At 37.8% G+C, this 24,207-nt stretch overlaps 3 long non-coding RNA genes across 9 annotated transcripts in view; 2 read left to right on the forward strand and 1 right to left on the reverse strand.

Moving 5' to 3' along the window:
- Nucleotides 1–14,577: 14,577 nt before the first annotated feature.
- Nucleotides 14,578–15,605, forward strand: LOC111383065. 2 transcript variants are annotated; one of them, XR_002700684.1, is made up of 3 exons: nucleotides 14,578–14,868; nucleotides 15,148–15,351; nucleotides 15,485–15,605. It is a non-coding gene; the product is annotated as an uncharacterized LOC111383065 (long non-coding RNA). The 2 variants fall into 2 exon arrangements; XR_002700683.1 differs by having other exon boundaries at nucleotides 14,587–14,868; nucleotides 15,199–15,351.
- A 1,351-nt stretch (nucleotides 15,606–16,956) lies between these two features.
- LOC111383064 overlaps nucleotides 16,957–24,207 on the forward strand; it is an 8,956-nt gene continuing 1,705 nt past the window's right edge. The window contains exons 1-4 of one of the 6 annotated variants that reach the window (XR_002700680.1): nucleotides 16,961–17,223; nucleotides 17,554–17,706; nucleotides 17,840–20,604; nucleotides 21,570–21,988. This is a non-coding gene — a long non-coding RNA (uncharacterized LOC111383064). Of the gene's footprint in view, nucleotides 17,224–17,499; nucleotides 17,707–17,839; nucleotides 21,255–21,569; nucleotides 21,989–24,207 lie in introns of those variants that run through there. The other 5 variants (XR_002700681.1, XR_002700679.1, XR_002700678.1 and 2 more) reach the window with 5 other exon arrangements.
- LOC111383063 lies at nucleotides 21,688–24,207 on the reverse strand. The gene is made up of 3 exons (XR_002700676.1): nucleotides 24,017–24,207; nucleotides 23,623–23,746; nucleotides 21,688–21,981 (listed from the first exon to the last, which is right to left on the reverse strand). It is a non-coding gene; the product is annotated as an uncharacterized LOC111383063 (long non-coding RNA).

Here is a 24,207-nt window from a genome sequence, read left to right on the forward strand (position 1 = left end):
ATGGTTTATTCCCGACCCATAGTGGTCAAATTTATCCTTGCATCACTCGAGAGATACACAACCCCCCAAACTTATTATTTTCACTCTATTATCTCGGGGTGTGTTTTAAGATTGGGAGTTTAACAACTATAATCCTTACCCTCTCTTAGTTTGGATAGATTTTACCCTTACAAGTACATATATCAACAAGTAGAGACTCTCTTTAATTTGATTGTTTCAACCTTTAGGCTCAAATTAAGCTACTTACCTCGCATCAAGGTTAAAGTTATATCAACCAAATGTCCAACAAGGGCCCTTTTTTTTATTTTCATCTTCTCATTTACTTTCTATATAACCCGTGTAACGAGTTTTAGGCGATGACTCCCAAACCAGTTGGTTTTAGGGCACCAGGTTTTAAACCCTTACAGCCTTATTCACCCGAATTATAAAGGCTCGATAAGACGAATTTTTGTCAACTTTTCCTTTTTCTTGCTTTCTATATGACCCCTATAACGAGCTTTAGGTCGATAATTCCCAAACCAGTTGGCTTTAGGATATTAGGTTTTAAACCCTAACAGACTTACTTGCTCGAGTCATAAAGGCTTTTGAGAGAAGTGATGATTTTTCCATGTTTATTTTATGCCCTTTACTTGTTTTTCTAGACATTTGATCTCAACAACCGTCCTCAACTTAAAGCTTTCACCTATTTCTCACCTTCTGGGTCTAGGCAATCCACACAACATAATTTCATGCACTGAGCCTCTACTTATCTCCATGTTTCCCTATAGTGGCTCAACCATCTCCAAACTATCTTAAGGTGGTTTAACGGGTTAATGTTATAGAGGGTAAACCTAGGATTCTCATATTTTACTCCAACAATCCCAATCAATAACTTAACATGAAAGCATGAGTGGTGTGCAAAAGAATGTCAAGCATTGCATCAATAAGTATTCGCTAATTAAATCCTGTACTATATCCACAGTTCTAGTTTACACTTGTCCAATAATCACATCATAGCCGGCAAGGCTACCAAACCCACACAAGCATACAAAAGTAAAATCAACACTCATTCACCTCGCATGCATCATGCAGAATGTAGTCAATTTAATGATTGATTTTGAAAATGCATATTAATTACATGCCGAATATTTGTTTGAAAATTATGCTACCATCCCCCAAACCTATACAGTACATTGTCCTCAATGTAAATGTAAAGTTAGAAAAGCATAATTTAAAAATATATACATAAATTGGCAAATAGAGGTAAACAACACTCCCCTGATCAAAGTGGTGGTTGTGGTGTGTAGCTGGGGCCCGCATCATGATCTTCAGGAGGAGACGGAAGGCGAGATAGGATTTGTCTCATCAACTCTGTCTGCTGTGCTTGCTCGGCCTGAATGGATTGAAGCCTATTCTCCATACTTCCCAATAGATCCCAGGTTTCGTTCACTCGCCACTGTATGCCATCCATTCTCCCAGCATACATGTTGAACCTGCCATTCATGGTCTCCACTTCCCTTCGTGCCGCTGTGGCTTCAGTCAAAGCACCCCTTGTGTAGTCCCGAAAAGAGTAGAGGTCTCTCTGCACTTTGTCAACAGTGGTAGTCACGGTCTCGAAACTCTGCTAGAGATGTTGTGTGTCCCGGCTAGTTCCAGTGGTGGTGGCGAATATCTGCCTCAATACCTGATTGTCCATATCAACCTGGGGCGGTGGTGGAGGAATTTGAGGCATATCAAGGTCTGCATCTGCTTGACCTTCCTCATTCAATTGCTGTCGTCGTCGTGCGTTTTCTAATTTCTGTTGGTGCTTCAGTCTCGCTCGGTCTTGGGCCTCTAGTGTGGATTGCTTGATAAAGGGGCTTGGCTTTTCTGGTGCTTCCCCAGGTTGGATTTGTATGCCTGCTGCTCTACATATTCCACTTACCAGACTGGGAAAAATTAGTGAGTAGTGCCTATCACCCCAAGTGCCTGTACCATGAATTTGGTTGTAGATGTACGTGGCTAGATCAATCTTGTTACCTCTAACCAAATGGTATATGAATCCGGCCTTTGGATTTGTAAATGTTATTCTGTGGGATATAGGCTCGATGTTATGGCACATGAATAACCATAAAATTGCTATGGATGGGGTGAGATCTATCTGATGCCAGTCTGCTGTAGGTAGAGGCCAAGCGTTTTCACGTCCCAACAATATTTCTGCAACCTCATTCCAGTTGAAGTCTTCTGGGATAGGGACGACATTATTCCAGGATAAATGATAGTAGTCATGAATTACCTCTGGTGAGAACATAATCCACTTGCCCCTAACCCATGTCTGATGTAGGTGTTCCGATCCGGGAGTGTCGATTTCTGTGTTGAAATTTGCATAAAACTCCTTTGCTAGATTCTCATACACCAGATGAGGTCTTTCTATCACCTTTTCCCAGCCACAGTTGTGAATCAGATATGTTATTTCGAAGTTGGGAAAATTTTCCAGCTTAACTGGCCTCTCGGGAATGATTGCCCAATTACGCACAACATTGACGTAGCGGGCTGCTGTATCTGATGAAAGGAATCTTCTAACACCCCCTTCGGGTTCTCTTGTTCGGGCCGTTCTAGATGAGGAGCCGACTTTCTCTTTTCCCTTTGAAGTTCTTTTAGGAGGCATTAGAGATGGCAATTTGAACCGTCAAAACCGAAAACCGCGGTTAACCGAACCGAATGGGGCGAAAAAAACCGAACCGATGGTGCAATGGGGCGGATATGGTTTTGATTTTAATGAACCGGTTCGTAATGGTGCGGGTATGGTATTTACGTCGTCGAACCGAAACCGAACCGATTACCCGCTAAAAAAAAAAATTGAATTGATAATGGACTTTACACTACTTTTCTATCAAAATCAAAACAAAATCCCTCCCCTCCTCATTACATCTACCTGACTCATTCGGCCAGTCTACTTAGTATTAGCCCATAATAGCATTAGTATGACAGTATATAAATGTAAACCCTACTATCCACAATCACAAACTCACGCATGGCCCCATTGCCTCTACGGTCCAAATCGTCGTCGCCTCTGAAAATTTATTACATTTGTTAGTCATTTTATTACTACCAATCATGTAAAAACAAAATTCGATGTTTTTCTAGATGTGCCAATATTGCCAAGGATGAATAGGAATCAACTTTGAATGCTGATCCATACTAGTAAGACTTGTAGGGATGAATGCATCGTGTAACTTCAATGCACAACAATTAAGAATGAAGGAAAAGTTTAGTATTATTATATTTATAATATTGTTTGTTAAATTTGTATTTTACAATTGAAAATTAGGATAATGTTTACATTTACGTTTGGAATATTGTTTGATAATGTTTGCATTTTCGTTTAGAATATTGTGTTTTTGTTTTCATTGACTTTTTCCATAAATTGTTTTATATCAATTTGACGGATGAACCTATAAAAAATAATTTATTTTCGTGGTTATTAACCGAACCGAACCGTGCCGAACCGAGATAAAAACCGAACCGAACCGAACCGATTTACGTGGTTATGGTGCGGTTATGGTATGGTCAAAAATTTGATGGTACGGTTATGGTTTTGGCCGAACCGACCCATAACCGAACCGTTGCCAACCCTAGGAGGCATCCTGAAAAAGGAAGTTCACAATATTAATTACTTGGTATAGGAATATCGGGCATTAATAATCTTTGAATTCATAATCCCCCAAACTTTCTTCAACATGCACATGTACGTGTGCTTATGAAATTTTTCAAAACATGAATCATCAATATATCTCTAACATTGCATAAGTATGGAAAACTCAAAATTATGGCTCGAACATGCATTTTTAGAAAATTTTACCCATGACCAAGTGACCAACTTCGGCCACCGGCATCACCGAGAAATATCGAAATTTTCCCGGGCAAGTTTTGGACATGTGAAAGTACTCAATGACATCTAGCATATATCCAAATTTCACCTTAATCGGAGGTCGTTTGCATAAGAAAATATGGGGACGAAGGTAGTGACGTGAGTGGGTATGTTGAGCCATGAAGTGCTTATGTGAACTTAAATGTTGAGGTAGTGTTTTTCAAATGAAATTTCACATGATCGTTCGGCAAATAAGCTACACAATAGCGATGTAAACTATTGCATAAGTGAAAAGTTCAAGAATTCAAAACATGCGTCAATGTGACATTTCGTCGAACATGTGGTGAGCAATGTGAATTACTTCCTATTTCTTCTAAAACACTACCAAGAATTTGCCCCCAATTCACAACACCATGTCATACTACCTTATACATTCTAACCAATTCCAAAACATTGAATGATAAACGGTAAAATGAAGCTCGAAATTAGGGATTAGAAGAACATACCTTGTATTTCCAATTTTCTTGTTAAATGAAATGTTGTACTCAATGTATAGTCCAATCCAAATTGGGTGCTTGAATTGTGAATGTGTGAAGTGGGTGCAAGTGAAGAGTGATATGTGTGTGGAGTGCAAGTGTGAAGGTGGGTGAAGTGTGTGCAAGTGTTTTCGAGTGTGAGTGAGAGGGGGGGGAGTGTTGAATGAGGGGGGAAATGGGTGTGGTCACGGGTTAAAACGCGTGACCACAGCACTATGAGACCGCATAGTGCTGCACTATGCGGTCGCATAGTGCAACGAATTCCCCTCTTTGCTCTTTCGGTTACGGTCTATGCGGCCGCATAGACCAAACCGATTTTTTTTTTTTATGAAATAAAATAAAAGAAATAAAAAGAGTGCCATTTTTGTCCAAATTTTTTTTAAATTGACTTAAAATTTAAACTCCCCCAAAATCGATTTTTTTCACTTAAAAATTTGACTCGCCTCGCTATATTCCTGGAAAAATTGAAAATTTTGACTTGAAAAGAGGAATATGCTTATCGAAAACTTGGCACCAAAACCGATTTTTGATAAATGTTGTCCCGCATTCTGAAAACTTAACCAAAACGAACATCTTCGCACATCGGAATGCGTAACACACACTCGAACACCCAAACACTTCATTTAGCACCCGTTCTTGCAACATTAAACGTGTAGTGCCTAGGCTATCATGCAAAATATGATCGATGACCTACGAAACAAATTAAACTCAAACAAATTCCTAAACTAATGCAATGCAATAAAATAAATTTAAGGATACAGTGGGTTGCCTCCCACTCAGCGCTAGGTTATAATCGATAGCTCGACTTTACCATATTGTGTCATTCTGGCGATCCAAGATGGACGGTAGACTTGTCCTTTGAAAAATCACCGCCCCAATAGTGCTTCAAACGCTGTCCATTAACTTTGAATGTCCCCTTGCTGTCGTGAGTAATCTCAACCACTCCATGTGGAAACACTTGTGTAATGGTATATGGACCAGACCATCTCGATCTCAATTTTCCTGGAAACAGTTTAAGCCTGGATTGTAGAGTAGCACTTTTTGCCCCACCTTAAAGTCACGTCTCTGAATATGCATGACATGCCATTTCTTGGTGCGCTCTTTGTAGATCTTTGAGTTCTCGTAGGCTTCCATTCTGAGCTCATCCAGTTCATTCAGTTGTAACAGCCGTCTTTCACCCGCAGCCTTCAAATCCAAGTTCAACTTCTTCATTGCCCAGTAGGCATGATGTTCGATCTCCAGAGGTAGGTGACATGCTTTCCCAAAAACCAGTCGATATGGTGACATTCCTATAGGGGTCTTGAATGCAGTCCTGTAGGCCCACAAGGCATCATCCAGTTTCTTTGACCAATCCTTTCGTGATGAGTTGACTGTGACTTCGAGTATTCGCTTCAATTGCCTATTGGATACTTCGACATATCCGTTGGTTTGGGGATGGTATGCGGTGGCTATACGGTGCTTAACGCCATATTTCGCTAACAACTGCTCGAACTGACGATTGCAGAAATGTGTGCCCCCGTCACTGATTATGGCTCTTGGTGTTCCAAACCGGGGAAAAATGTTCTTCTTTAAAAACTCAATCACCCCTTTCCCATCATTAGTAGGTAGTGCAACAGCCTCGACCCACTTCGATACATAATCCACGGCCACTAATATGTATTGATTTGAAAAAGATGGTGGAAATGGTCCCATGAAGTCGATCCCCCAGACGTCGAATAATTCCACCTCTAAAATACTATTCAAAGGCATCTCATTTCTTCTAGATATATTACCCGTGCGCTGACATCGGTCACACCTTTTCACAAATTCAAAAGCATCTTTAAAGAGTGTAGGCCAGTAAAAACCTAATTGAAGAATCTTCGCAGCTGTTTTCGAAGCACCAAGATGCCCTGCATATATAGATGAGTGACAATTTTCTAATATCAAAGGCACCTCTTCCTCTGGTACACAGCGACGAACAATTTGATCAGCCCCCCGCCTGTAGAGAATGGGATCTTCCCAAAAATAATACTTCAATTCAGCGAAGAATTTCTTCTTCTGGTGACTTGAATAATCTGGCGGTATGATAGACCTGGCTAAATAGTTAACTATATCTGCATACTAGGGTGTTTACATCACCCCAAAAATCTGTTCGTCTGGGAAGATTTCGTTTATTTCCACTGTCTTTGTCCGTTCTGTGTCCTCAAGCCGAGATAGGTGGTCCGCCACCACGTTTTCACTGCCTTTCTTATCCTTAATTTCCAAGTCAAACTCTTGAAATAGTAATATCCAACGAATGAGACGTAGCTTAGCATCCTTCTTTTCCATTAAGTACCTGATAGTGGCATGATCTGTGTAGACTATGACCTTCGACCCCACAAGGTATGATCGAAATTTGTCAAATGCATAGACTATAGCAAGAAGCTCTTTCTTCGTAGTGGCATAATTTAACTGAGCATCGTTCAAAGTCTTACTTGCATAGTAGATCACGTGAAATACCTTATTCCTTCGTTGACCCAACACGGCTCCCACAGCATAATCACTGGCGTCACACATTAATTCAAATGGCAGATTCCAATCTGGTGTGATAATTACAGGTGCTGAAGTCAACTTCTCTTTCAAAGTGTTAAAGGCCTGCAGACACTCATCAGTAAACTCAAATGTGGATTCCTTCATCAATAAACAGCACAGAGGTTTGGTAATTTTTGAGAAATCCTTGATGAATCTTCTATAGAACCCTGCATGACCAAGAAAACTACGAACACCTTTTACTGATGTAGGTGGAGGTAGTTTCTCGATTACTTGAATCTTTGCTCTATCCACTTCAATGCCCTTCGCCGAGATTCGATGCCCTAGTACGATGACTTCTTGTACCATAAAGTGGCATTTCTCCCAATTTAACACCAAGTTGGTCTCCGTACACCGTTGTAGCACAAGACTTAGATGCTCCAAGCACTCATCAAATGAAGATCCAAACACAGAGAAGTCATCCATGAATACCTCAATGAATTTCTCAATCATGTTTGAGAAAATAGCCATCATGCACCGCTGAAAGGTAGCGAGAGCGTTGCATAATCCAAATGGCATCCTTCTGTATGCAAGGTGCCATAGGGGCAAGTGAAAGTGGCCTTCTCCTGATCGTCTGGTGCCACTGGAATCTGATTATATCCGGAGTACCCATCTAGGAAACAGTAGTGCGAATGCCCTACTAATCTCTCCAGCATCTGATCAATGAACGGTAATGGAAAGTGATCCTTTCGAGTAGCTGTGTTTAGTTTACGGTAGTCAATGCAAACTCTCCATCCAGTCACTGTCCGTGTAGGAATCAACTCATTTTTCTCATTTTCTATCACTGTGATTCCTCCTTTCTTGGGAACAACTTGCACTGCACTGATCCATGCACTATCTGATATTGGATAAATAATGCCTGCATCGAGCAACTTCAATACCTCAGCTCTAACCACTTCCTTCATGTGTGGATTCAATCTCCGCTGCCCATCAATGCTTGGTTTAAATTTTTCCTCCATGAGTATCTTATGCATGCATATAGATGAGCTGATCCCCTTTATATCCGCAATCGACCATCCAATAGCTGTTTTATTCTCCCTTAACACCAGAAGTAGTTTCTCTTCCTCTACCTCACTGACAGTGCTTGAAATAATAACAGGTAGTGTAGAAGATTCTCCCAGGTACGCATATCGAAGATGTGGTGGCAGTTGTTTGAGTTCCAATTTGGGCGGTTTCACAATAGATGGCACTGATTTTGCAGTTCTAGTTCCTAGCTCTTCATAGTAGCGTCTGCGCATATATGGCTGGTTACTCTCCAAAAATCGAGCACATGTCTCAATCTCACTTGATTCAGAATGGGTGGATTGTGAATGTGCAATGCATGCCTCGTATGCATCGGAAGGATGATGTAGCCGAAATGTGTCTTGAACTATTCGATCGACTACATCGATCTGGAAACAACTGTCTGACTCAGTAGGGAATTTCATTGCTTTGAACACGTTGAATGAGATTTGCTCGTCACCAAGCCTCAATATCAGCTGCCCCTTCTGAACATCTACAATCGCTCTCCCAGCGGCTAAGAAAGGTCGCCCCAAAATGAGTGGAACATCCTTATCTTCTTCCATATCCAAGATAAGAAAATCAGCTGGAAATATGAACTTCTCCACTTTTACCAGCACGTCTTCAATGATTCCTCTTGGATGTGTAAGGGATCGATCTGCTAAATGCAATGTCACTGTTGTGACTTTTGCTTCTCCCAACCCGAGTTTCCTGAAAACAGAAAGAGGCATTAGATTAATACTTGCACCCAAATCACACAAAGGTTTATCAAAATAACAGTCTCCAATAGTGCAGGGTACAGTAAAACTCCCTGGATCTTTCAGTTTTGGAGGTAGCTTTCTCTAGGGCTGGACATGGTCCGGTTCGGTTCGGTTCTGACGAGAACCGAACTGACCCGAAATTTTCGGGTATTTAATAAGTGAAACCGTCGGGTCCAAATTTAATTATGGAACCGTTCGGGTTCAGTTCCATTCGGTTCTGTATTATAATTAAATATTTTAATATATACAAAGTTACGTTAATTTAATTAATGATATATTTAATATTAGCTCTTACAAAATAACGTAGTTCAATTTTATGTGTTTCACGTCTCTTTCTAATGAATTATTCATAAACTTGATTATTAAAATCACAGAAAGAGAAAGATAGCGAGCTCAAAATAATTAAGAGAGATGTTGTAGAGCTTTAATTCGATTTTCTCCTGTAGAAACGACACTACAGTAGAATAACAGATTTGAATAAAATTGAGGTCAATTTGATTAAGTCGATTTTGAACCGAATATTAGAAATAGGAAAATCATATTTTGTGGTTTGAACTAAATTATCGAGTTAACAAATTTATTTAGAAAAAATAAAATAATTTTACTTATTTAAAATAAATTAATTAAAAAAATTACGGAGATTCGGTTCTTATTCGGTTCTTCGGGTCTTGGCCTAGAACCGAGAACCGAACCATACTCGTCGGTTCTTCATTCAAATACCCGTTCGGGTATTTAATTTGAGAAGAACCGTCGGGTTCGGTTCTGTTCGGTTCGGGTTCGATTCGGTCGGTTCGGTTCGGGAGTTTTGTCCAGCTTTAGCTTTCCCTGGATTCTGGCGCTGCATTCCTCAGTCAACATTACTGTTTCGTGTTCTTCTATCTTTCGCTTGTTGGAGACGATATCCTTCAGGAATTTTGCATAGCTCGGCATCTGGACAAGTGCTTCAGCAAATGGGATGTTAATATGCAGTTTCTTGAAGACTTCAAGGAACTTACTGTATTACTGCTCCATTTTATGCTTTCTCAACCTTTGTGGAAACGGAATAGGACGCTCATGAGGGTTAACAGGATTTGTATTTTTACCCTGTGATGTCTTGGAATTCCTCTTAACCTCATCTCCTGTTGTATTGTCAGTTTGCTCCACAATTTCTTCCTCCAAGGTTGGCGTTGATTCCTTGTTGGCTCCCGAACTTTTTACATGTGGTTCCGACAGTTGTACTCCACTTCTGGTTGTTATAGCCTTTGCATGTTCCTTAGGGATAATTTCAGTATTGCTGGGTAGGTTTCCCGGTGCTCTACCCGTCATGGAAATTGCTATCTGTCCCACTTGTGTCTCCAAGTTCTTGATCGCTGCACTTTGATCTTGAAGCGTTGTTTCCGTCCTTCGCATAAATTGGTTATTGGCTTCCATGTACTGATTGGTGTGTGCAATAAATTTCTCGAACATATCCTCCAATGGTGGCTTTTTGTCTTGCTGCTGATATTGCCATTGTGGTCTATTTTGATTCTGATTAGCCCACGAGAAATTTGGGTGTTTTCTCCAGCCTGGATTAAAGGTTTCTGAATGTGGGTTATTCTGCTGGCGCTGACCCCATCGTGCGAATTCTGCATGTTCTACTCCTTGTGCTAGAATTGGGCAAGTAGCAGTACTGTGATCTGCTCCACATTCTTCACAACTCTGCTTCATAACTTGTTTAGCAGTGGCGGTTTGTGAAATGCTTTCAACCTTATGGAATAAGGAATCTATTTTCGCCGACAGTGCTAAGTAAGTATCTACTTCATACACCCCAGGTGCTCTCTTCTGAACTACTCGATCTGTAGACCACATAGCTGAAGTTGTAGCCATCCTCTCAAACAGCTCCCAGGCTCCGTCAATTGTTCTTGTAGAGATAGACCCGTCAGATGATGCATCCACCATACTCTTGAATGATGGGAGTAATCCAGTGTAGAAAAATTTGATCTGGGTCTTCTTGTCAAAGCCATGTTGCGGGCACTTCCTTAACATGTTCTTGAAACGGTTCCATGCCTCTTCAAATGATTCTGACTCAATCTGGTTGAATATTGAGATGTCATGCCGCATTTTAGCTACTTTAGCTGGCGAGAAGAACTTGGTGCAGAATTTATGAGCTAGCTCGTTCCAAGTAGTGATGCTTCCGACAGGAAGTGAATCCAGACATTCAAGTGCTTTATCCCTCAAGGTGTGCAGGAACAAGCGCAGTCTTATAGCATCATCGGAGATACCTTGGTATCTGAAGTGTTGACACATATCAAGAAATCGAGATATGTGTGTATGCAGATTCTCACTAGCCATCCCATGGTATTCCTGCCCATTTTGAAACAGTTGAATCACGTTTGTCTTCAGTTGAAAGTTCGGTTGCCCAAATGGAGGATAAACAATACTAGATTGACTTTGCACCACCAATGGTGCCATGAAATCCCCAAGTACCGTATTTCCATCCTCTTCCACTGCCAAACCTTCGTTGAGTGGAATTCTCGGTCAATTTTGCTCGTTAGCCATTTGTTGTACCACTCTTGCTTCCCTTTGCCTGTGACGAAATGTGCGTTCGATCTCTGGATCTATAGGGACCAAGTCTTGATCAAGTGCTCCTTGCATACAAGCCCTGATATGGCAGAATTAACACAAAAATTCAATATAAACAATAATAAAATAAATCTAATAAAATTAACAAGTACTAAACTAAATAAGTTCGAATTAGTGTCACAAAAGATAGAATTAAAACTAAAATTCAATCCCCGGCAACGGCGCCAAAAACTTGTTCGCAAATATTTCTTTCAATTTAAAAATCTCACCGCAAGTGTACGGTTCGTTAGCAAGTAGTAAAATGGACTATGAGTCCAAGTATCGTTCCCACGAGGATTGAATTAACTCTAATTTAACTATTGTGACCTTAACCGATACCAATTGGGTAGAAAGGTGATTAATTTTGCAAAAGCCCTAATTTTGGGAAAAATCCCCAAATTTGAAAACCCTAATTTCAAAATCAAGAACCCTACTTTCAAAATTTCACTAAATTGATAAATCAAACTACGAATTAAATTGTAAATATGCAATGTTGTAAATTAAATTGTAGAAATAAGTTGAAATAAAATCATTGGGATATCGAATCCCCATTTGATTTCTATAAACCCTAATTTCACAAATCCAATTAATCAATGGAAAATTGTCAATTCAATGTTCCTACGCCTATCTAATATACTCTCTCGATATATATTAGATCTATTTCTGCATATCATCAGCCTATATTTCTATGGATGATGTAACATACAAAAACGCATGAAATTCTATAAACAATTACCGAACTGCATAAAACATAGGGGTATATTTCTATCCCCTATCGGACCCTATGTCAATTTATATATATCGAGTCTATTCTACTTTTTTCGAATGTAAAGAATAAACCATCACAATCACATAATAAATGGCCAATAAATCATGGATTCAATCAAAACAATATAAATCAAACAATTTATTCCAAAGACAATTTATATTAAACTCATGAAATATAGGAATTTATAAGAAAATCAAAGGTTTATCGACTCCCAATGAAATAAAAAATTAGCCTATCATGTTTTGAAGAAAATTACAAAAATTGAATAAAGGAGAAAACATCACCCTATTATAATTGATGCTTGAAATTTTCAATCTTGATGAAATCCTCCTTCTTCTTGCATAATTTCTTGGATTTTGATGTTATTGTGTGCCTCTTTGCTCCCAAAACCGTCTACCCTTGTTCTGGACGTGTTTTAGGGTATATATAGTATGTCCAAATTAGGTTAAAAAAGAGTTGGAGTCGAAAAAGGAAACTGCAGAAACGCCCCGAAATTATACCTATGCGACCGCATAGAAAAAGGAAACTGCAGAAACGCCCCGAAATTATACCTATGCGACCGCATAGAAGGATCCTATGCGGTCGCATAGGTCACTTGAAATTCACCAATTTTTCCCTGCATCCATCTATGCGACCGCATAGATGATTACACTATGCGGTCGCATAGTTTGGCCATCTATGAAGTCCCTTCATTTTGGTCCCCGAACTTTCCTTGTTGCTTCTTTTGACTTCTTTCTTCGATTTCTTCATCTTTTCAAGAAATTTTATCCTCCAATTGATGATTGACACCATCAAATCTCATGCCACTCATTCGGCTCATCTTTCGTGTATTTGCGCTTTAGTCCTCCAACTTTCAATTGTCTTCATTTCAGTCCCTCTTCAATACTTTCTCCCTCCAACCCTTATTACATACTACATCAACATTTTAGAATAGTGGAGTTTTTGCTTTGTCCTTAAGCTCATACTCGGCATGTTGTTACTCTCGTTTTGCATTTAGCTCAACTTCTCAATATTTGCACATTTAGTCCTCGAACTATCACTTTGTTGCGTTTTGGTCCTTCTTCGGCTCTTTTCTCCTGAATTCCACAATTTCCATTGAAATACCTACATTGCATGAATTTAATAGGATTAAGCCACAATTCAACCATTTTATCCATGTTTAAGTCATGTTTGTGAACCAAATAAGTGTGTAAAAACATACTTATCAGTTGTCAATGCACTTAGCCCTCGTTTGTTTTCCATTCATTAAAATGAAAAAATATGACTGTTATCCATCACATCAAGCCACCATATTTGACTTTCTATCTCTTGTGTGAGGCTTGTAACGACTATATTTTTAATTCTTATTTTTACATTAATGTGTACCAAATGTGGTCTTAATATCACTTTCCTCTTTACCTAAAATAGTATGCTTGGGCTACACTTTTCTTTAGGTATAGCTTTTACCCTAGTTACTTCTTTTTTAGGTGATAGCTTATGGAAGGATGTAGTAGATACTGGCATTTTGCTTTATTTTGCAAAATTCTTGATGGATAGGACCTACTGTCACATTACGTATGTTGGAATATCTTTATCTTATGGACCATGCTACACTACCAGACCTGTAAGAGGCCTGATAGTGCAGCCCCTCTCACAGTTCAAGGTAGGGTGGGTTTTTGGGGGTATTTTTTTAATCATGGGGCCCACCGAGGTGAGAAAAAATGGGAGATGAGGTCTCTACCAGACCTTTTACAGGTCTGGTAGAGGAGCATTACCCTTATCTTATTATCATAGATTTGTGGAAGGATACATCTTCTATCATATACAAGAACCTCCGAATCAATTGGTGGCACATATGGCTCTTCCATTTGAGACTTGAAACAATGCCTTGGGATCGAATTTGGCTCCTACGCATCCATCTAACCAACCCCTTTTACCCATACGCATGATGTGACGCCACTAGGATTGAATTTAAAGGGAATGGATAAGATGGATAAGTAAATTCTAATGATGTATACAGATTTTCTTATGAGTAACTTATAATTTTCAATAAAAGTCAAATTTTAATTTTAAACACACATTTACGTCTATCATTCACTTATTATCTACACATTTTATGGACTTGTTTTCCTCTCATTATAATCTCCTAATAAGTTACTCATAATGAATTAATGAAATGTAAACAAATTGTAGTATTTTCTTATTTCTTTTTACCTCTGTTTTCCTTAATGTCATCTTAGCATATGTCTGGCAAATAATTACAAATTATTTACAAATACTCCTGCCATTTTTCATACTTTTTGATGGAAAATAATTACAATTCACTTATTCATAACTTAATTTTATTGAGTTATAATTCAAACCGTCGCTCTTAATATGAAATTCAATTTTTTGAAAGTCGACGACATTTTCTGTCACGTGAAGACACCGTTGCTACATATTTATAAAAGTTTAATGACTTACTCGCAACACTTGTGAGAGGTTAGGATCCACAGTCGAATTTGCACAAAAATATATTTTCCCATAGAAAGTGTAATACGTGTTTGGCCAAGATTAAAACTTATAATTTTATTTTATTAGCGAAACATGCTCTCCCCGCAATTGTGCACGCGAGCCGCGTGGTTCTTGCCAGTACACTGCAGTTTAGCTCTGCACTCTATTCTTCCCCAACAATAGTGCTTGCTGTGCACCTTTACACCCTGTGAGACATTTACAACCATAAAATTCATGTAGGCTGTACACCATGGTTACGAGAAGCTTTATTGTCTTCCCCAATTCCAAATGGCAGGGTTCAATCCAAATCGCATCGTTGCATCAAAACCCTAGCCATCAGATTATTTGATACCTCTGAATTCCTGTTACTTTCTGGTGATTCTTTTCATCCCTTTCGTTGTTTTTCATTTTATCGTTAATCATTCTTTAAAAAAAAAAAAAAAAAAGATATATATATCTTCTTATTTTTGCACGTGTGAGAGCATTTGAAAAGTATCTAGAATGGTAAATAAGATGATTAGATGAAACGGATTGTTGGAAGGAAGTGATTGGAACTAAAGATATACTTCGAGAGAAATGGGATTCATTCAATAGGATTAATATAGTTTGAGATTTGAGTATATTTTATTAACTGTGATTTTTTATTTCCAGTAGTTGCTCAGAGTTGCGTTTTTTGGTGATTGAATTGCAATTCTCTGTCAATAGATCAAAGATACAGTAGAGGAGTTTAAAAGGAAGTGAGACTGCTGAAGGTGGAAATGGAAGCTGCTCAAGTTTTTCTGGCAGAGCAGTTTTCTAGTCCTAGATTGGATTCTGTATCAGCATCCTCTGCAAAGAAGCAGTACGATTCATCTACAAGTAACAGCACATGCTTCTCATATATTTTTTTAAACCTTTTTTATACGGATGAATGCTTTTTGGCATTTTCAGATGTAAGTTTTCTTTGTTATATAACTAGGATTCAGATTTTCACTAAGAAACACAAATGCAGGAACCAGGAGAAGAATTTGGGATATAATTACCTCCCGTTGGGACAAAATATCATGTCGCATTCATTAGCCTTGCAAGTGAAAGTGCTGGTTACATCATTAAATGCATAGCTTTAAGCTCTTGGACATTCGTTTGTTTTCCATTCATTAAAATGAAAAAATATGATTGTTATCCATCACATCAAGCCACCATATTTGACTTTCTATCTCTTGTGTGAAGTTTGTAACGACTATATTTTTCATTCTCATTTTTACATTAATGTGTACCAAATGGGATCTTAATATCACTTTCCTCTTTACCTAAAATAGTATGCTTGGGCTACACTTTTCTTTAGGTATAGCTTTTACCCTAGTTACTTCTTTTTTAGGTGATAGCTTATGGAAGGATGTAGTAGATACTGGCATTTTGCTTTATTTTGCAAAATTCTTGATGGATAGGACCTACTGTCACATTACGTATGTTGGAATATCTTTATCTTATGGACCATGCTACACTACCAGACCTGTAAGAGGCCTGATAGTGCAGCCCCTCTCACAGTTCAAGGTAGGGTGGGTTTTTGGGGGTATTTTTTTAATTATGGGGCCCACCGAGGTGAGAGAAAATGGGAGATGAAGCCTTTACCAGGCCTTTTACAGGTCTGGTAGAGGAGCATTACCCTTATCTTATTATCATAGATTTGTAGAAGGATAGATCTTCTATCATATACAAGAACCTCCGAATCAATTGGTGGCACATATGGCTCTTCCATTTGTGACTTGAAACAATGCCTTGGGATCGAATTTGGCTCCTACGCATCCATCTAACCAACCCCTTTTACCTATACGCATGATGTGACGCCACTAGGATTGAATTTAAAGGGAATGGATAAGATGGATAAGTAAATTCTAATGATGTATACATATTTTCTTATGAGTAACTTATAATTTTCAATAAAAGTCAAATTTTAATTTTAAACACACATTTACGTCTATCATTCACTTATTATCTACACATTTTATGGACCTGTTTTCCTCTCATTATAATCTCCTTATAAGTTACTCATAATGAATTAATGAAATCTAAACAAATTGTAGTATTTTCTTATTTCTTTTTACCTCTGTTTTCCTTAATGTCATCTTAGCCTATGTTTGGCAAATAATTACAAATTATTTACAAATACTCCTGCCATTTTTTCATACTTTTTGATGGAAAATAAGTGCAATTCACTTATTCATAACTTAATTTTATTGAGTTATAATTCAAACCGTCGCTCTTAATATGAAATTCAATTTTTTGAAAGTCGACGACATTTTCTGTCACGTGAAGACACCGTTGCCACACATTTATAAAAGTTTAATGACTTACTTGCAACACTTGTGAGAGGTTCGGATCCACAGTCGAATTTGCACAAAAATATATTTTCCCATAAAAAGTGTAATACGTGTTTGGCCAAGATTAAAACTTATGATTTTATTTTATTAGCGAAACATGCTCTCCCCGCAATTGTGCACGCGAGCCGCGTGGTTCTTGCCAGTACACTGCAGTTTAGCTCTGCACTCTATTCTTTCCCGCTTGCTGTGCACCTTTACACCCTGTGAGACATTCACAACTATAAAATTCATGTAGGCTGTACACCATGGTTACGAGAAGCTTTATTGTCTTCCCCAATTCCAAATGGCAGGGTTCAATCCAAATCGCATCGTTGTATCAAAACCCTAGCCATCAGATTATTTGATACCTCTGAATTCCTGTTACTTTCTGGTGATTCTTTTCATCCCTTTCGTTGTTTTTCATTTTATCGTTAATCATTCTTTAAAAAAAAAAAAAAAAAAGATATATATATCTTCTTATTTTTGCACGTGTGAGAGCATTTGAAAAGTATCTAGAATGGTAAATAAGATGATTAGATGAAACGGATTGTTGGAAGGAAGTGATTGGAACTAAAGATATACTTCGAGAGAAATGGGATTCATTCAATAGGATTAATATAGTTTGAGATTTGAGTATATTTTATTAACTGTGATTTTTTATTTCCAGTAGTTGCTCAGAGTTGCGTTTTTTGGTGATTGAATTGCAATTCTCTGTCAATAGATCAAAGATACAGTAGAGGAGTTTAAAAGGAAGTGAGACTGCTGAAGGTGGAAATGGAAGCTGCTCAAGTTTTTCTGGCAGAGCAGTTTTCTAGTCCTAGATTGGATTCTGTATCAGCATCCTCTGCAAAGAAGCAGTACGATTCATCTACAAGTAACAGCACATGCTTCTCATATATTTTTTTAAACCTTTTTTATACGGATGAATGCTTTTTGGCATTTTCAGATGTAAGTTTTCTTTGTTATATAACTAGGATTCAGATTTTCACTAAGAAACACAAATGCAGGAACCAGGAGAAGAATTTGGGATATAATTACCTCCCGTTGGGACAAAATATCATGTCGCATTCATTAGCCTTGCAAGTGAAAGTGCTGGTTACATCATTAAATGCATAGCTTTAAGCTCTTGGACATGCACTCTTGAAGATATTTGAGTAGAATGATGGCCGGCAAGTTGCGACTTCTTCGCTGCAGCAGTACTGGTCTTGTCCGAAAGACTAACATGTGCTCTTGCAGCCATCAGCTTCGCTCCCACCTTCACCTTCACCATTACCAATCACCTGAAGGTTTTTTGGACAACCTGTTCGATGTCCAATATTGATTACTCAGATGAATACGTTTTTACACAGATGTAAGTTTACTCAGGTGAATCATAATTTCGACACCTTTAGCTTGAAAAATAAATAAATTTTCTCTTTGGCAGCAAATGATCTACATTCGTATACATTTGTGTTAATGCCCTCATGTGTGTGCACACCTTGTCTATTTATGGGCATTTCATCCATTCATTTGAGGAGATGTCACAAATTGGACCACATTGCAAAAAGAAAAACTGCACCATTTTGGATGATTCGTAGAAATTTGCAATCTAGATGATAAATGAGATTTTTGACACTTAAGAAAGTATTAAGATCACTATCCTTTATCCCTTAGATATCTGATATTAAACATAAATTTTCCATATGGTTTTGAAATGGTATTTGTAGCACTTCTTCCGTTTATGAAGACAGCATATTGTAATTTGACTAAATCTTGGATTTACCAAATATCATCACATTCCATCAAGTAGAATTAATTCTCACTGAAGTTAGCAATGGATTCTTTGTCCAGTTAATTAATTCGGAAGTAGACACTCTTAAAGATGGTTTTGAGTGTTTTCATTCCTCAAAAATGCCATCTGTCATGATCACTGTGTTTTAATTTAAGGCAAATACATTTCTTAAAATCCAAGTTCACATATTTATTTAAGGCAAATACATTTCTTAAAATCCAAGAGTATGCTCAGAGAGTGGCTTCGGACGCCTGTTTATGAGACCATTAAGGAAGGCCCTTCTCATGAGCCTTTCTTTAAAATAGCAGTAATTCTGGACAACATTAAATACTATTCTGTACCTGGATTTTATAATCGCAAGGCGGCAGAGCAGTCAGCTGCTGAAGTAGCTCTCTTGGAACTTGTCAAATCTGTGGACACTTTTTTGGCATCTCTCAACCAGTGGTAATTATCTTGGATGAACAAGGAATTATTTGCTCATTACGTGTAGAACCATGTACATTTTTAGCACGATTTATTGATTTCCTTGTATCTTCTGCTTAATGCCATCATAATAACCCTCTACTCCTTGGTTCCTCCCTTCTCCCAGAAACAAAAACTGCTTTTATCTTGCATTTGTTGGTGCAGTGGGTTTATGCCGAAATTTCCCAACTTTTGCTAAAACTAGTTTTGAGTAAAATGAGGGCGATACAGTATCTGGAAATATCAATAGGAAGGGTTTGCTTGAATTGCATTATAGTAATCTTAAGTTCTCCTTGGTCAACTCAATGACTTGCCTATTTAATTATCAAAATACCATTTGAGTGTTAATTTTGTGATGCAAGATTACTGAAATTATTGTATGACCTTTGCTATTTTTGGTCAGAAAATTCTCGCACAACCTGGTTGCTCAAAATTGAAATTCTACTATTTGCTAAACGTTGATAGTGGTGCTAAGTTTGTTATTCATAGTCACTCTAATTGAGACAGTGCTCTTCAGCATGATCAATGAAATACCTCGGTGATTACTAAACAATTGGGACACTATCTTCAAGAAGCATTATCACTAAGAATAATAAAAATCGCCTTTACAATACGAACATAGGAATAAGATTTGTGTTTGTAGTGTAGCAGGTTACTGATTGGTCTAGAAAATCTGATCTTACACATCCCATAGAGGAAAACAAAGTGAAACTAAGAAGCCCTGTTAAAATTCTAAAAAGAGCAACTAAGTGTGTTTGTTTTGCTTGTTCTAGTCGTTGGTTCTTTCCCGTTTCAATTCTCTTCATCTTTTTTATCTGTGTTGGTATTGTTTGAAGGGTTTATATTTCAGTGTCAGACTGCCTTGTGCAAAAATTTGTTACAAGAATATGCTCGAAAGATGAACTTCGCAGTTCCATTATATGAATTCCATAAAATTGAGGGAGGAAGACGAACAACGTTGTTTTCTTGTACTGTTTAAATTGGGGGCATCAAATATATTAGAGCTTCAGCAAGCACGAAGAAGGAAGCTGGGATTAAAGCTGGAGGACTGCCTCATTGGCCATCCAGGCTGATACATCTGCCTCTGAAGATCGTGTTGGAAAATCTATTTACGCTGTTGTTCCTTGTAAAAAGAAGGTACCAAATCCTCGAATCAGCACTCAGGAGACTTTAGCAACCTTCAAGCCGAAGGAATGTCATTTCAAGAAGCAGCAGTGGAAGAAGAGACGTGTTATGACAGGGGTAACCCTGATGGTCGGGCGGGAGTAGAATTGTGTGTAATTGATGCTGTTGGCATGGCTGGTGGTTTGGATGTCGATTTGGATTGTTGGGCATGAATGGAATTTGGTGTAACTGATGCTATTGTGGTTTCCATGGAGAAAGAATCTGGGCTTGCCCTCATGGCAAATATTTGTTATGGAGAGTTAAGAAAATAATTTGAGACGACGTTTTGTGGATTTTCGAGTTTTATCTCAAACAGGGCTACTTATTTGATCCTGATGATTACTGCTGCTGTCAATGAAACATGGAGCCTTGAAGGTATGATTAATTCACACTCTAGATAATGTGTTTGAATTTGAGTTATTTTTATAGGATTATTTGTTTTGTTATAATTCTTTAATGAGCATTTTCTGTTCTATTTTCATAATGTTTGGCTGCATTTTCTGTTTCCCTTATTAGACTTGTTCAATTTTATTCTGACCTGTAAGCTGCAACTCAAGCTAGAAAATTAGTTCCAATAGAATTTAGTTTGGAGAATTATTTGAAGGTGAATTAGATCATACTAAACTATTTTAATGAGAAAAACAAGTTAAAATATTCTCGGTCATTATGATCTAGTACTGCATAAAACGAGTAACTTTTCTGACTTGTAAGTTGTGACTCAAGCTAGAAAATTAGGTCCAAAAGAATTTAGTTTGGAGAAATATTTGGAGGTGAATTAGACAATATTGAAGGATCTTAGATAAGATAAACAAGTAAAATATTCTCTGTCATTATGATCTAGTTCTGCATAAAAACGAGTAGATTTTTAAATAGAAATCCTAGTTTTCTAGAATTTTTTTCTGTCTGTCAAAGTATAGATTCTTCTTCTTCCTGCCAAAGATGAAGTCAGTCCATTATTTGTGAAAATTTAGTAGTACTATTGGATCTTGTAGTAGATCTGATAACGAACAAAACTGAATAGTAAAGGAGAATTCATATGGTCAAGTACAAATTTTTTTAAGAATAATGTTCAGTTCTTTATTGTTTTTGAGATCTTGTAGTAGCCTTGATGATGAGTTTAACAAAGGGATGAAAAATATTTGAACTGTTGCTCAGACAAACAGACCCTCATTACAGGAATGGTAGATGAGTTATAAAACCTTCCCCATTAAAGATGTAGGTATAGGAATTGAGCCCTTCAACCTCTTGATTACAAAACAAGCTCAACCATTTTGAAAATTTATTACATTATAATGTTTTATTAGACCAAATAACATTTTTAACTTTCACAAATGCAACAGCCAATCAAAACCAGCCACCTGTGACGATCGGCGACCAGCTCCGACAGTTTCTCGTCGTCAAGATCGCCAAAAGTTGTGTCACACACATACGAGTATGCCCACACAAACTTTAAAAGGATTAAATTCAATGAAGATAAACTTATTGTATTAGGTGGAATCAGCAAGAAGTTTAATGAATAAATAGCAAACCTAAACTATAGATATTCATAAATAACAATAATATTATGATACGTGCTAGTGAACTATCCCCTAAGAATAATCTATCAATGTTGTTTGGTGATACAACCCTTTATTATTTCAATTTCTCCCGACAAATTACCTTCTCCCTTGAAACATCTGATGTCCAAGGATACTATGACCGTATGTATATGAAATTTCTCGGATTCTAATAGATTTACGGATGCTCGACTCCCTGCAAATAGACAAATGAATAAATTGTTCAAAGTTCAGAATGGTCATCCGAAGAGCATGTAAAACTTCGCTCACAAGTGAAAGAGATAGAAAAGAGAACTAACTTCCTGTCAAAAAAAGTAACTTCTAAAAAAAGTTACTTAAGAAAAGTAAAAGACATGCTTATAAAGCAACGTCCTATCATAAAGGTAAAAGCTTATTACATTATTTGCCATAATGTTTCTTCAATTACCAGACATCATCTAGGCAGTGGTTCAACTAATTAATGATAGATGAATATCATATTCAAATAAAGTCATCATGGCATAGTTTGATTGGTGGTTTCAACATCGTTGGACCCCATAAATAATAGGTTTGGCAGATTTTGTAGTATACAGACAATAGCCAGTGTGATTTATCGAAACAAATACATCGTGATGATGTAACAACACATTAAAAAAAAAAAAAAAATATCGGTGTCCATGATGTTGAAACCCACATACCATGTGGCTCCAGCGTCACACCGATGTTACAGCTCAAGAACGAGAAATAAAGTTTTCCACTTGGCAAAAAAAAAGAAAAAAAAAATCTCAAGAAACCGAACAAAATTTCTCAAGTAAAAAAATTACGTTAATCCTCAATCGAGGAGATATTTTAAAGTTTAAAAGCTTTATTCGAAGGCAAGAACAAATAGACGAAGGGTAGCAGTTTGATTCTTGTAAGGCCAAAAGTAGCTATGATGCAACTCTGAAATTGATGTGAAGTTGACACCAGAAAACTACAGCATGCTACTTGACCTGATAGTGACGCAAAGATTCTTATTGGCAAGAAAACAAAAAGTAAGAGACAATATAAGTAATTTTCAATTTAGGCGGTTGATTAAAAAAGTCTTAATATTGCTAAAAGCTGGTAGAATTTGGTATGGACTTTTGTCCAGGAGAAGATAGGGATCGTTCCGTGCTGAAATTGAGATTCATAAAAAACGGTTGAACCCCAACTTTGAGGGTCCTCCACGGTCCTGCCTCTGGAGCATCGTGAAGGAGGTAAATCGCGAGATGTGTCCCAACAGGTCAGGGAATAAGAGCTTGTCTGTACACTGGTGCTCACAAAAAGTCCAATTTTATGTCTCAAGAATCGAATTCTCACACTGCAACTGTCAGTAAGGCTGAAACTATCTCACTCCCGTCCTTTGCACCATTGGACTATGTCCCCGAGGGCGAAATTGAGATTCATATACATTATTTCAAGTGGAGAGAGAGGATACTCATTTCCATTATTCTAATATTCAATGATTATCTTCTAATGGTATTCAATGGATCAAAATTAAAGAAACGTTGTTATCTGGTTCTGCTTCATGTACAGGCAGATGCCGACAGGCATCTGTCAGAATAGATACAAGGTGGGGCTCATGCAAATTTATTTATTTTTTAATGTAGGTCAGACTTATTGGCCTGCCCTCTACAGTGAGCAGCTCGTAAGGCCCCTATATGAATAGTGCCCTGTGCTCGGGGCATTATTCATCTGCCTATGTCGATTTAAAAGTTTTATAATTTCTAACAAAATCAAAACCATGTAAATGTGCATGGAGGATACCATCTCTTCTCATATGCAAAAATCACTAAGGAGATAAATAAATGACAGTAAAAGGTGTAGATCTTCTTACCTCTAATGTCCGCCCCAACGAGCGGAGTTAAAATTTGGCTGCTTATTTTCTGGAGTCGTCCCTTCTATAGAGCACATACTAAAAAGGCTACGGGGAGGAGGAGGACGTTAAAGAAAGATATGACCTGAAACGTACGAGAAAAGATATCATTAGACTGATTCAACCAGTTCCTCAATCGAGTCATTATGCGCATTTAAGAACATGGTATTCTGGAGGAGTCAAACAATATACTAAACAAGATTTTAGCTTATTTTTCTTTCCCAAACTGTCTAGTACTATCTAATGCTTCCAACCAAACATGAAACATGCAGCACATGTTTTAGGCTGAACTGGAAAAGTAAAATGATGCTAAAAAAACGCTAGACGAGTTCGTTAAGTTTAGACATTTCCTTACATTTTTCTTTGAAGCTGAATAATCCATTTGCGGAAGTGGAAGATAACCTTGTGATGGTGATACAGATGCTGATGCTGAGGCTGAGGCTGAGGCTGAGGCTGTGGCTGTGGCTGAGGCTGATCCAATATCGTAAACTAGAGTACCATTAGGATAATACAATCCGTAATTCCTCTCAGACGACGGTCCGGGCT

Source organism: Olea europaea, unplaced genomic scaffold (genome assembly GCF_002742605.1).
Source record: "Olea europaea var. sylvestris unplaced genomic scaffold, O_europaea_v1 scaffold261, whole genome shotgun sequence".
In the NCBI taxonomy this organism is placed as follows: domain Eukaryota; kingdom Viridiplantae; phylum Streptophyta; class Magnoliopsida; order Lamiales; family Oleaceae; genus Olea; species Olea europaea.